The sequence below is a fragment of the Equus quagga genome, chromosome 14 (genome assembly GCF_021613505.1).
Source record: "Equus quagga isolate Etosha38 chromosome 14, UCLA_HA_Equagga_1.0, whole genome shotgun sequence".
NCBI classification, from domain to species: Eukaryota; Metazoa; Chordata; class Mammalia; order Perissodactyla; family Equidae; genus Equus; species Equus quagga.
Genome location: NC_060280.1, coordinates 74,794,440 through 74,808,171, shown reverse-complemented (window position 1 = coordinate 74,808,171; position 13,732 = coordinate 74,794,440). Strand labels below are relative to the sequence as shown.

Genomic DNA, 13,732 nt, shown 5'->3' with positions numbered 1-13,732 from the left:
TCTTTCTGATTGGCAAGGGGGAGAGAGCACTCCATGGCTTAGCAAGGATAAAACTGCCTTTCCCCAGGTTTGGCCTGGGCCTGCCCGCACTTGAGAGGTGTGAGGGGAACAGGAAGAGAAAAGATCAGTAGTAGCCTCAGTGTAGTATTTGCCTCTTTGTTATGATCGTTCATATGTTTTTTCAAATTAATCTTCACAACAACTAAATGAAACAGCTTTTGTATTTCGTTTTTACAGGGAAGGAAACTGAGGCTCAGTGGGGCTGGGATCACACAGACCGTAAGTGAAGAGTTGCGTGTCTGGTATGTGTCTTCTGACATTAAATCCTGTGCATCTTTCATGACACATCAAGGAGGAGAGAGTTTTTTCTTTTTGGGAATACATCTCCCCCACGCCTTCCTTTCGTTTTCCTTCTTCAGACTGAAGGAGTGGCGGCTGCGATCAGGGCAGCCCACTCTTCTGCAATGGTGGACTCAAAGCGAGGAAGCATGGCCAGCAGAAGGAGTGTCGTGTTGAGCCAAGATCTGAGGGTCCAAGTTAGGTCGAGTTGAGGTGGGAAGTCACACTTAGAAGGGAGAAGGGGGGAATTCAACCTCCTTCTCATTCCTGGAAGGGAATCCAAAGTGAAACAGTTTCTCAACAAACAAGCATTGAAACCCTTCAGGGGTGACACTCAGAGGACCAGAACTCGAGAGAAAGGAAGGCAAGTGGCGTTTATTGAGGCTCCCTGTACGCCAGGCACCAAGTTAGGGAATTTAGTTATTTTATTCAATTAGTGCAATAGTCTTATAAGGTGGGTTTCAGGATCCTCAGTTCAGAAGAAACTGAGGCTCAGAAAGATTAGATAATTTGCTTATGGTCTTGTAGCTGGTAAGTTGTAGACCTCTCATTTAAATCCAGGTTACCTGGCCCTAATGTCTGTTAGTAAACTAGAAACCTCTCTTCCACATGTGTCCTGGAGTGTGGGGAGGTGAGAAGTCTTGCCTCCAGACCCCAATACAGCATCTCACAGATGGCAACTTAACCTGGTAACCTTCACTTCCTAACCCGCCCTGCACATATCCTGAAGATTCGGGGGGGAAACAGGGACAGTTGGCAGGGGGGGTTCAGGGTACCTGCAGAAAGAACTCCAGAAGCTCCCTTGCTGGCTGCGTGTAAATCTTCAAGGATGGGCACTATGCCTTGTTCATCTTTGTGTTCCTGGTGCTTAATACTGCGCCTGGCAAATAGTAGGGGCTCAATAGATGTAGGCTACTGACTTGAACAAGGAAAACTTTAAGATTTAGTTATGAGGTTCAAAACCATAGATGCTACATTTGCGGCCTGGCCAAAAGTACACAAACTCATTGAGCAGAACCCAGGGAAAACTAATGAAGGGACAGGCTCTTTAAGGGAAAAGGAATTGGGTGATTAGGCAGATGGCTTGGAGGTAGCTGTGACAGAAAGTGCATCTTTGCTGGGGTTAAAGAAACCTGGGTTCTAGTCTCAGCTCTGTTACTCACCAGCTGAGGGATCTTGGGCAAGTTGTTTCCTCTGTGAGCCTCAGTTTATTCATTTGTAAAGTGAAGGACTGGACCGACAATCCAAGGTCCCTTTCACCTCTGACATACTGTGAGTTTTGAATCTTTAACCCCTCCTCCCAAAACAGGTTCCTGGGGCGGGGAGATAAAAAAGCTTGTCTTGTAAAACAGCAGAAAGTTTCACCTCCAACCTGGATGAGTTGGGCCATCCTATCTGAAAGCTGAAAATGGATTAGATGGCATTAGCCAGATCTTTTCAAGTCTGGGGGAGTGAGTGATTTCAAAGTGGGTATGGCCCCCATTCCTAACCCTCATCTCTGTAGACAATTTGTCTCAGCCTTCAGAGGCGCCAGAAAAGCTGCAGCGTGCAGAGGTGGCTCATCCCAGAGGAGGAACAGAGCAGAGAAGCCACCACTTTACTCTTGTGGCTGATTCTCTGCTCCCTAGTGTGCTGGCCATCTCCCACCCAGGCTTAATTTGCACTGCTAATCTGTTGTGTCTTTCTTGGTAATTTAGCACTTTCAGACAGTTATGGTTAGATTCTGTTTATTTTTCTAAACCTCACAAAAGCCCCATAATATAGCAAGGGAGTGAGTGGAGAAGGAGAGGGGGAGTGGGGAGTTTTTCTAGAAATATAAACTCAAGGTTGAAATGCTCTTCCCCATCTGCAGGACAGCTGTTGTGGCGCCCTGGCCATCCCAAAAGCTCCAGCATTCCATTTCAAGGATCTCTTGCTGGCTTCCCTCCTACCATCATTCCTCTGAGAGAACGTGGCCTTGAGAACAAGGAGTGGAGAGCTGCCAGCTACTGCCACCTGACACAGAGCCTCATTGCCCTTGCCTGTCTCCTTCCCCTGTCCATCTTCAGTGTAGGGTCAAGAAGTGGGTCACTCCTTCCTTTTATCCGAGGTAAGAGCAGGGGAAGTGAGGACTGGAAAAAGAGATGTCTCCCTTACATAGTTGGGTAAGAGGAAACTTGGGGTCCTAGTGGACCAGCCCTAACCTAACCTAACCTAACCCTCACCTGGGGCCCCAGGTGGACTTCTTGTTTTCTCCCCCCAGAGGTTGCCACGTGTCTAATTGCCCATCAAGCTAGAGTGGTGGAGGGAAATTGGTATCAAAGAGTTTTTGCTGAATGCTTGAATGGACGACGGCTTAGAGAACTGACTGAAGTTTGAGCGGGAAACAGGAAGACAAGGCCAACGTCATTTAGCCCACCAAATACCTTCATGCCCTTTGGGAAGAAGAAAGATGAATATGGAAGAAGCAGAAAAGGATGAGTTTAAATTGAGGCATAAAGAACATAGAACTAAATAAGTAAGACCTCAAAAGTCCCTTAGTCATCATCTAATCCAGACCTTTATTTTTTTAGCAGAGGGCATCAAACCCCCAAGGGGATCGTGACCTTAGTGACCTCCTTAAGATCACAGGGCCAGAGTGAGGCCTTGGGTCTCTTGACTATTTTGATCTCAACGAGATGTTGGTCTCCTCTTCTCCACATTCACCTCAAACTCATTTATTCCAGAAAACTACCTTACCTAACCCAGGGGTCCAGTTAGCACCAAAGTGATCTGAACTAACCTTGAGTTTACTGTCCTTGGGTCCATTTTGGCAATTGCCTCGTGGCCTCAAGACTACCCCCACTTAGAAAGAATGGGTGAGGGTAGCCAAAGCCAACTGTACAGGGACAGTTTTACCCCAGGCTGGCCCAGGAGAGGTTTGGCTTGGGTTATTACCAAGGTGCGAGATCTCACCTCCTAGGAGTTTGTTCCAGGGGTCTGCAGTCATCGGAATACGCAGTCTTGAGCAGAGGTGTCTAGACCTTGTCGAATGATCAGAGACCGGGACGTCAACACACATTTTACCCCTTTATAATGACTTGGGTGTGCCAAACAGGACCCATCACCCCCAAGTCCTAGCCTAGGATTTTCTAACCAAGTATACAGTTGGAGGAAAATGTAATCCACGTGTATCTGACTCACTCATCCCTAAATTATCCTAAAGTTCCATTCTGGGAATGGTTTGATATGTACTCTGCTGTTTTTCAACTTTTGGAATCTTGAGTTGGCCAAGACAAAATAAAAAGCCATCCTGAGAGATGGAAGGACTCTTCAAGTAGAGGCATGACCTGTAGGCTCCTCCCCAAGGCCTCCTGGGACAGGAAGCCCAGCAGGGCAGGGAGCATGCCAGAACCCAGAAACATGCCTTTATTAGTCATCTCCCAGCTCCCCTTCTGTTTGTACTTCTGCGATGCTGTGCCCTACTGAGGAAAATCACCCAGTGCGGAAGATGGTGTCACTACAGATTTATGGCATCTGGACTCTGTTGCACCCCCAAGAGTACACAGAGATCCCATCAGGTGAGTCTCCAAGGACATTCCAGACCTTCACCACGCTTCTCAAGACCCCAAATCCTTTTCTCAATGATTTTCTCTTTTGCAGAGAAAAGTGAGTCCATCAAGAAAGAATTTTCTCCCCTTCCTGTCACGCTCTACAAACCTATCTGCCTCAGCACCCTCCTGCTCAATTAGGGCCATTTCTGAAGGGCCAGCCCAGCTTCAGAGCTCCCTGTGGTCCCAGTTGCATCATTCTTCAACTCCCCTCTCCGCCATTTCCGCTTCCTTTGCTCCCTCACTCAGTAGGTGTTCTTCCCAAGACCACCCCCCAGTAATTCTCCTACGTGAAAATCACACGGTCTGTTTCTTGGCGAACCCAACTAAGATGAGAAAGAGTGTTTCAGGCAGTGGGAACATGCAATGGCGTCCAATTTCTTCCTGTGTCCTCTGGGACCTTGTTCCATGATCCCCTCTTTTTTGCTGAATCTTCAAACTCCACCTCTCCTTAGCGTATATACTTATTCAAGTCTTTCCCATATTAAAACACAAAAATTAAACCTTCCTTTCACCCGAAGCCCCTCTCCAGCTGTTACCCCATACATCTTCCCTTTTGGTCAAGCTTCTCAAGAAAGTAGATGGTCATTACTCCCTTCATCTCACATTTACTCCTCAACTCATTGTGGTCGGCATCCACTGTCAACAATGAAAGACTCTTTGAAGTCACCAGCAGTAGGTGCTTTTCAGTCTTCGTTGCTTGACTTGTCAGCCATATTTGATGCCATTGACCTTCCTCTCAATCTCAACTTCCTTTGCTCCTTTGGTTTGTGTTCTCTTCTGAATCTCTTTCTACTACTTAGGAGATCTGTTTAGTCTCTGTTGTGTCCCCTCACCCCCTGTCCCACTACATCCATAAATGTTGGTTGGGATTTCCCGTATCTCTCCATGGCTGTCCGTGCCTTCTTCTCTTCTCACTCTACACACTCCCCACTCCTGATAAGCTACTCCCTCAAGCTCCTGACCTGAATCTGCACTTCTAGCCAAGGTCTCTCTTCTGAACTCCATCTTAAGTTCTATGAGATAAAACAGGACTCATTAGCAGGACTCTGTCTACCCTTGAATCTGCTCACCTTTCTGAACACCCCCATCTTGGGGAAGGGTGTCAACGTTTCCCTAGGGCCTCTGCCTTATCCCTGGCATTCAATCAGTCACCAAGTCCTGCCAACTTGACCGGTTAAGCCTCCATCCTCTCTGCTCTGGCTCCATTCCTACTGCCTTGGTCCAGGCTCTCACTTCTTGATGGCTATTGCTATGGTCTCCTAATGGTTTCCTTTCAGCCACTCTTGACCATGCCCAATCCATACTATACATAGAAGCAAGAGTGATATTTCTATAAAACAAATCTTGTGCATCATTCCTTTACTTAAAATTCTTCAGTAGCTTCTCATCACTCTCAGGATAAAATCTAAATTCTTCAGTATAGCATAAAAAATCCTGTATGATCTGGTTCCTGTCTGTCAGTGCAGCCTCATTTCTGCTTCCCGTTCCCCCTCTCCATGCTACAGCAACACTGAAATTCATTGTTCTAACTCCCACAACACAGTAGATTTTCTCTTTAAGTCTAAACTTCTTGAGAGCAGTGTTCATATCTTTTCATCTCTGGATCTTCTATACAAAGTACAGGGCCTGGCATAGAGCAGGCACTCAATACATGTTTAATTAGCACTAACGCCTAGCTTTTATTGAACACTTTCGGTAAGGCCAGGCAACGTGCTAAGCACTTTAACATACATTGTGTCAGTTAGTTCACACAGTTACAATTACTGTTAGGTAGGTGTCATTATCCCTATTTTAAAGATGAGAAAACTGAGACATAGAGAGGTTAGGTAGCTCTCCCAAGCTGATAAGTGGCTCAGAAGAGATGTGAACCATACTCTTAATTAAGCACGAGTGTGAGCTGCTATTCCATTCATGCTGATGAAAGTTCAGTGTAGGGATTCTGGGTGTAGCTCTTGGGAGCTGCCTTACGCACTGTCTGTCTGACACCGGTCCATCCAGTGCTTGCACGGGCCTCTACCTATTAACTTGGGCCTTGAGGCTTGCACTCGGTGAACAAGATTTCGGCATTCCCAGTTCAGCCAGTCTTTGCTCCCATATCAAAATCCTTTGCCACTGCTACAGTTCTACCGTGCTGCCCAGACTCTTCCAGATCTGGCACCTGGTCTCCTGGCTTCTGGCTGAGAGCTCTGCCTCCTGACCATGCAGACCTATAGCCAGTAACACTCAACAATGCTTGGTTTCTCAGGCTTGTCTGGCCAGTAGGTCTGTCTTGGTGTGCACCCCAGTCCACATCCCCAGCTCTGATTTGATTGCTTCCCATGTAGACCAGCACTCTTAGCATGCCGGGCCCCAGCTGGCACCGTCCTTGCCTTGCTGTCAGTCACTCTGCCTGAGCTGAGACCTTGCTCCCTGCTCCCACTGGCAGCAGCTCAGGGACCAGACAGCAGGAGAAGCGGAGAGGTGAGGGACCACTTAGAAAGGCCTGTGACTGCCAGTCAGGGGTGTGCTGAGACTGTGGGGACGGGTGGGGCTGCATCTACAGGTCTTCATCCCCACACCTGCAGTTGGAGAGCTCACAGCTGAACTCTGGAGCCACCAGCCCACTAGCTATGCTTCCTTCTCAGTCACTGTTTGTTTCTCAGTATGGCAAAGTTACAATGCAAGTACAGTGACGTGTTCTTGACTAACAGGTCTGATACTTTGTGACCAGCTTTTATTGTGATGTTAATGATAATTTGTACCTGGCTCTAATTATTATATTAACAATATGCAGTCCTTGATGAGTAAGGGTTGCACTTCAGAAATAAGGCCAGATTGATCTGAGCAGTGAAACTATTTTAAATGATAAAGCTTCAATTTTGTAAGTCATTTTTATTATAAAGCACTTTCACACATATCATCTCGTTTCAACTGGGTTAAAATAGTTTTTTTAATACAACAAAGGGGAATAAGGCTCAGATTTAAAATCGCGTCCTATTCGTCCATCACTGTTGAAGGCAACAGCACTAATCCCAGAGACTTAATATACAACATTTGAGTAATCTTTCCAGCAACCACAAAAGATGAGAATTATCCCCATTTTAGAGACAGGAGAAGTTAGGTAAATTGCCCACTGTCCCACAGCTAATAACAGAAAAGCCAGGAGCTGAAATCAGGTCTGCCGGCTGCTAACGCTTACGTGCTCCTGCTGGGCCCCTCTGCCCGCCGCCGGGCCTTGTTGCAGGCTGTGCACCGCTCCAGTGGTCTCCCGTTGTGCTCTGGGCTCCAGCGCAGGATTAAACGTCACCACCTCCCCACCAGGGTGTCGTGAGCTTTTGTGTCTTAAACACAACTTCCTGGTGTTAACCTCCAGTCCCTCTGTTGAGATGCTGGCCCTAGATGACTGACATTCCCATCTGACTTACTGTCGAGGAGGTACCTGGCACTCAGCTGTGAGCTGGATGTCACAGGAAGCCACCGTTCCCAAGGCAAAGGGAAGGCAGCTCCTGGGAAGCTCCGAAGTGGAGGCAAAGGCCATCATGACAACGTGGTGAGCAGGCGCTTCCTCCATTTGCCCAGGACTTGCTGAGAACATCATTCCAGAAGTAGGCAGGTGACTTTACTATCTAATTGTCATCTCTTGAGATTCTGCCATCTGGAGGGTGCTTGTCCCCTTTAAACTATCCTGCCCACGGAAGGCCACCACTAGTGAAAATAATCCACAGAGCTGGCAGGGCAAGGGGCCTTTGTGAGGAAGTGAAAGAGTTCTGATCCTGCCTCTATCAGGCCCGTTCTTAAGGTCTCAGGCAAGTCTCCTTCTCTCCAGGGCTTCCGTTTGTTAACAGTTACTAGATCCTCCTGAAGGTCCCCTTGTTTCTCATGTTCCAGTGGTCCCTCGGGGCTGACCTCAGCGGTTTTAGGAAGACACCTTCCCTCCTGCTCAGGCTCATGGACCTAGAGTCTGGGTCTCCACGCATCTGAGATCCCGGATTGTCCCGACACCCTGACAGAAGGTGGCAGTCTCAGATACCATGTTGAGTGTAGCCTGGATGTTTGCGGCTGGGGCCCGGCGGGGCCTCCATGGATGGCAGGGAGCACGAGTGAGTGTATATGAGTGAGTGTGTGTGGAAGCGTGCAGTGTGTGAGTGTTTATTTATTCTAGGAGCAGTTGCTAGGTCGGGGGTGTTTGCCAGCAGAGAGCTGCCTGAGTGCCGTGTTTGTTTACTTAGCAGAGTGCAGGGAAGGACAAGGAGAGAGACAAGTGCAGGCTACATGGGCTTAGAGTGGGTTCTTGGGGCCACTTTGAATGGTCCCATTCCACGGATGCTGCTGGGTCCAGAGGGCCCCCTTCGGGGACTCAGGCTCTGCTCTGCCTTCTCTACCAGCAGCTCTATTCCTGACCCCACTGCCAAGCGGGGTAGAATTGCTTATTCCCCACCAGGGTCCATCCTCCCTTCCTGCTGGGGGTCTCCTGGCTGCAGGGCCCTGAGAGAAGGTAGAGGAGGAAAAGGAGGGACAGTGGTATCATGAGAGAACAACAGGATGCTAATCTGGGCTCCACTGACCAGTAACTCTATGGCCTTTGGTAAGTCACTTGACCTCACTGGGCTCACGTTCCTCATCTGTAGAATGAGGGTAACTTCAGAGTTTCCTTATAGCTAATCAGTTGCTTCTTCCGAGAAGACCTGCAGCTCTATACCAGCTTCTTCCCATCCCATTGGACCTGGAAGCCTACAGATCCTGCTCCTCTAACCTCACTCTCCTATCCCTGCCCAAGAGCATCCTCACCCCTTACCTTAGCGTTGGCCTTTCCCACAGGCAATCCATTTGTGTAAGATGAAGTCCTAGGCCCCCGTCCTCTGTCTTCCAGGTTATATGCTGGTTATATACCCCCTGTCCTCAGGACAAAGATGGAGAGAGAGAGTGAGAGAGAGAAGGAACCAACAGGAGATCCTCCTGACTCCCTCCGCCCTCAGCCACAGGCCCGGAAGGCACATTTCCCCAGAAGCTGGAGCCGGCTGAATTTCAGCTGGGTGGCCCCAGGGACTCCCCAGAAGCCTCCACCTCCCGTCCCCTGCCCTAAGACCCCAGCAGTGTGTCTGCAAGTCTCTGAGAGAGCACTAGCTCCCCAGACACAGGCTGGCTGGCAGCCAGGGGTGGTGTTCTGGCTCCTGCACCAGCCAGGAGGGTGGCAGGAAGCCCCTGTTAATCCCCTTGGAGAGAGCTCCTTGGCAAACAGAGAGGAGGGGCTGCCTGTGCTCTGTTCCTACTTCAGGGCCACAGGACACTGTCCTCTAAAGTCTTTCATTGGCAGGGTTTATGCCTCAGTGTTCTGCCCACACCCCTTGGATGCTTGGGCTAGGATCCCATCCAGCCCTACTCAATAGGGAAGGGAGCCTGGGGTCTTCCTTTTCAGGTTAAGGCTCTTCTGTGACCTGTAACTTACCCCTGTCCCTCTAAAAACCCTGAAGAGTTATGAAGAAACAGGGTAGGTGGCACTTTGCCCCCTTGGGGCTCCAGCCTTCCCTAGCTCCCGTTTGCCTTTGGACTTTCCTGACAATGTTTGGAGAAGCCACCAGGATTGCCAGGCTCAGGGCTGCTAATTCCTTCTCCTCCTCCTTATGCCGTGACCCCACCACGCACCTCTGGCCCCAACACACACAAATGCACACAGAGTCAGCCTTCTGCCACTGAGGCTGCCTGTTCCACTGGTGCCACATAGAAGCAGATGAAGAGCTGGAAAAATCATCCCAGGGCCAAAGAGAATCAGTGCGGAAAAAGCAAGGGAGACAGTGAAACCAGATACAGAAAAGGCAGCCAGCTGGGGAGGTGGTGTCTGCCCCGCAGACCTCCTGCTGTCTTCCCAGGGAACCAGCGGCTGGGGGGATGGCCAAGCCCCAGGCCCAGGCTTGGCCTTCCTTTCTCCCTGCTTGCTCAGCTGGCATGCCACCTGCAAGGGTCTGCCAGGCCCTGATCCTCCAGTGGTCCTGTTCTAGTCCCAGATCTAGGACACAGGATTCCTGCCCCTAAGCCAATCCCTCCCCATGCGTGGCTCTTACTGGGTGAGCAAAGCACCAGGGGTCAGGCTGTTCTTGCTTCCCCTTACCTGTTTCTGCCCTACCTCTGCCTACACCCCTTCCAGCCTGGTACCAAAGTAAGGCTTTGAACTGGGGATGTGAGTGGGGTGGGTTTCACCCTTTCTAGCATCAAAGAGGAAGTAAATATGTCTCAGTCTGAGAGATCTCTATATTCCCAAGGGAGCTGGTGCCATCCACCTCATTTAGGCCTCAAGGGTCATTTAAGGACTCCTTCTAGGCTGGCTCAGTGCTCTCCATGCAGGAGGGGCTGGCATTATGGTTGCTGAGGAGAGTCTGGAGGAAGGGTCAGCAGATAGAACTATCCACTTGATCCTCCCAGGCTACAACTTGGTCCTAGCATTCCCAAGGGGAATGCCCCAAACCAAGCGAGGTCCACTGTGTCCAGGTGGACCACTCCCAAACCCATTTCTACCACAGATCGTTTCCCAGAAACTTTCCAAGATGGGAAATCACAACTGAAGCTGGTTGTTTAGATCGGAAAATCTGGGTGTAATGTTGTTCAAGAAACCAGAAAGTCTCCTCACATGAACCTTGGCCTGCAACCTCTCCCTGCTCCCTTGGCCTGTCCACTCCTCTCTGCCTGAGTCACGACAGCAATCAACAACTGGAACACAGAGCTTTACGATGTGCCAAGCACTCCCACGTGCATGATGACATTTGCTCCTCCTAACGGCCCTGTGAGATAAGTTGTTAGCTCCACCCAGCAGAGGCTAGCGCTGAGGCCCAAGGAAGTCGCGGGGCCTGCCCGAGACTGTGCAAGCCATAGGCGGCAGGACCTGACTTGAAATCTTGGGTTCTTTCCATGGAGTCCTTTCTGCCAGCAACCCAGAGATGTGCAGGGGGAGTCGGAGCCCTCCAGATGGTTGGAGGGCGAGGAGGGACTGACTTGACTGGCTTCCTGCAGGGCCTTATGTGGTGGCCTCAGCCCTCCCAGTTCCTCAGGAGCAGAGGGGGCTGGTGAGGGGCTTTCTGAGAGGAATGTCTCTCTTCTGTGACTTGCCCTGCCCCCTTCCATTCCCAGATCTTCCTGCGTGTCTATCAGGCCAAAGCTTGTCCTTTCTTCTCTCTCACAGTCACCTGCCCCAAAGAATCCCTGCTCCCCTCTGCTTCTCCCCTTCTCCCCCCAGATGTTCCTGCCCTTGTTTTGGGAGTGAGGGCGGTGGTCACCCAGGGGAGGAGCCAGCGTCCTCAGGGCCCTTGGCATGGACGCTGCTGCCTCATGTAACCTTGTTTTAGCTTTGGCTTCACTATGGAAACTGAACTCCATTGGGGTGCTCTTTGGGCTCTTAAAGAACCCCCAGTGCCTTCCCCCTGCCCTCAGACTTACTATGTGACTTTGCACAGAAATTCAGACTCTTCTGGCCCTTTGTGCTCTGGGGCAGAATGGTATGGGAGCCCAAATCCAGACTCAGGGAGGCAGAAGTGAGGTGAGAGGCAGAATGGACCCCTTTTCCTGAGCGATAATCTGCCCGAGGCCCATCCGTTTCCCGAGGGCTGCTGTTCCTTTCACCCGGTGACCTGGGAACCCCCAGCCCAGGCCTCTCAGGGAAGGTGATTGTGCAGAAGCCAAGTTTATCCCAAGCAATGCAGTGAGTACGTTGGAGGGCGTGGGGTGGGGAGGAAGTTTTATCCAAAACACATGTTATTGCCACTATTCTAGTTATCTTGGATATTTCCTGCATGTTTGTCACCATGGCAACTGACTCAGCACGAAACCTTGTTTGCTGGGCCCTGGGGTCCGGCACAGAGGCCATGTGGTGCCAATTTGGGCGTCTTGGTGCTTGTCTGTCTCCCCCAGCTCATGTCTCTCTGTCTTTTTGTCTTTGTCTCTGTCTCTCCTTGGCCTGTCTCTGTGCCTCTCCACTTTCTTCTTCCAGGAAGCAGCTGCTCCTGCATCCCTGGGTGACGTAGGCGGAGGCAGGGCCCTGCTCTGCCCACCCAAGCCTCCCTCAGCGTCTCCCAAAGTCCTTGACTCAGGATGCCCCAGCACGGACGAGAAGGCCACATTGCGTGGGACGCGCAGGAGGGCGGCCTTCGCTGGAAGAGGGCTCGCCAGGCTCCGGGCTGTTGGTTGAAATAGATCTGTGCTACTACCTGCTGACAGCCCCCTGGGAAGGATGGGCTTGGGTTCTGGGAGACACGTAGGCTTTGGATCCAACTCTCTCTGTGTGTGGGAGTGTGGGTGGTGTCTTCCTCGCAGAGCCCTTGCTCCATAGGCTTTTGGAGGAGAGATAGGTGTGGAATGGCAGAGAAGGGGAAGGAGCTAAAACTCACTTAAGCAAAGAAAAGACGAGGAGTCCCCCAAAAGGGAGAGGCTTGGCAGCTGAAGGGCAGTGAGGTTTCTGGGCACTCTGGTCTCCCCAAGGGTCTCACCATTCCTAGTCCTTTCTCCCAGGGCTGTGGGGTGCATCAGAGCCACCGCAGACAGCAGTGCCCCTCCATGGGGGCACCAGGCAACAGGGAGGGTGTTGACAACAACAGTGTGCAAGGAGCTGGGCCAGCAGTCTGGAAAAGGCAATGTGAGCAGACAGAATGTAAACAGGCAGCAACATGGGAGGTGGGGGCATCTCCTGTCCCCCTCCCCACCTCCCAGGCCTTGCCTTCTTTCATGCTCTGGAAGCCAAGCCTGGCCAGCTCTTGCCAGCCCCCCTCTACCAAGTTTCCTGCATCCACATCCTTTCAGAAAGGCCTTTCCACACCACCTTCCCAGCCTGCACATTTGTCCGCAGCTGCTGCTTATCATGCCTGATCCCCACTCTCTGAGCAAGGTAGGCCTGGAAGTTGTAAAGAGCCCAGGTCTCCAGGCAGGGCTGGGACCACCTGTGGGACTGCTGGGAGGAAAGGGGAAGAACAGAGAAGCAGGCTTGTACCTGGTGGCAGAGTCAGACACTGCCCTCCTCATAACTCCTGCAGGGTCATGACTTGTCAGCCCCTAGGTATGATGGGGCCTGGACCAAGAAGGGAGAGGCTGGACTAGGCAGCCCCTGGGCCTGGCCCTGAGAGCAGAATCCTGTTGCCACATGGCCAGCATCTACAAGGGCACAGAAAGTCACTGTTCTTTTGGGCTGGTGTCATTCCAAGAGGTCCAAGCCTATGGATGAGTCAGGGCAGCAGGAAAACAGAAAAGGCTGCAGCAGCGTGCCTCTGGGGCTCAGCCAATGGGATGCAGGGGCCCTGGGGCTTTGGGGGCCACAGGGGCCAGGGGCCGGTCCCAGGGGGAGGGACTGCCAAGAATTAGGTGGTATGTCGGGGCTCCAGTCATATTGGAAGGGATTCAGAATGGGTGAGCTCCAGTCCCAGTGGGGAACTGCAAGGCCAAGTGGGAACCAGGCAGGACGAAGTGGGCAGAGGCTCGAGGAGACAGTGGGTCGGCAGGCCTAAGAGTGACCATTGTGGTGGGCAGAGCAGGAGTCATGGAGCCAGATCGACATGGCTCGAGGTCCAGCTCCGCCACTCAGCCTCAAGCAAGTTGGAGAACTCTCTCAACCTCACTTTCCCATCTGTAAAATGGAGAAAATACCGATCTTGCAGGTTCTTGTAAGGAATAACTAAGATGTTCTGTGGTAAGTTCCCAGAACCGTGCCTAAGATCACAAGGAAGGTGCTTGACATCATTCTCCCTTCCCTGGAAAGGGGGATCATTCCATATACTTCCTCTAAGACTAATAGGCTTCTAGGTTTTTCTGTTGTTTTTTTTTTTTTTAGGTTTTTCTGTTTTTTGAGGTTTTTTTATTTTCCTGCTTTT

At 51.0% G+C, this 13,732-nt stretch overlaps 1 long non-coding RNA gene across 1 annotated transcript; it reads left to right on the top strand.

Moving 5' to 3' along the window:
• Nucleotides 1-241: 241 nt before the first annotated feature.
• LOC124251940 (uncharacterized) lies at nucleotides 242-3,616 on the top strand. The gene is made up of 3 exons (XR_006891883.1): nucleotides 242-302; nucleotides 2,192-2,428; nucleotides 2,556-3,616. It is a non-coding gene; the product is annotated as an uncharacterized LOC124251940 (long non-coding RNA).
• The last annotated feature ends 10,116 nt before the right edge of the window (nucleotides 3,617-13,732 follow it).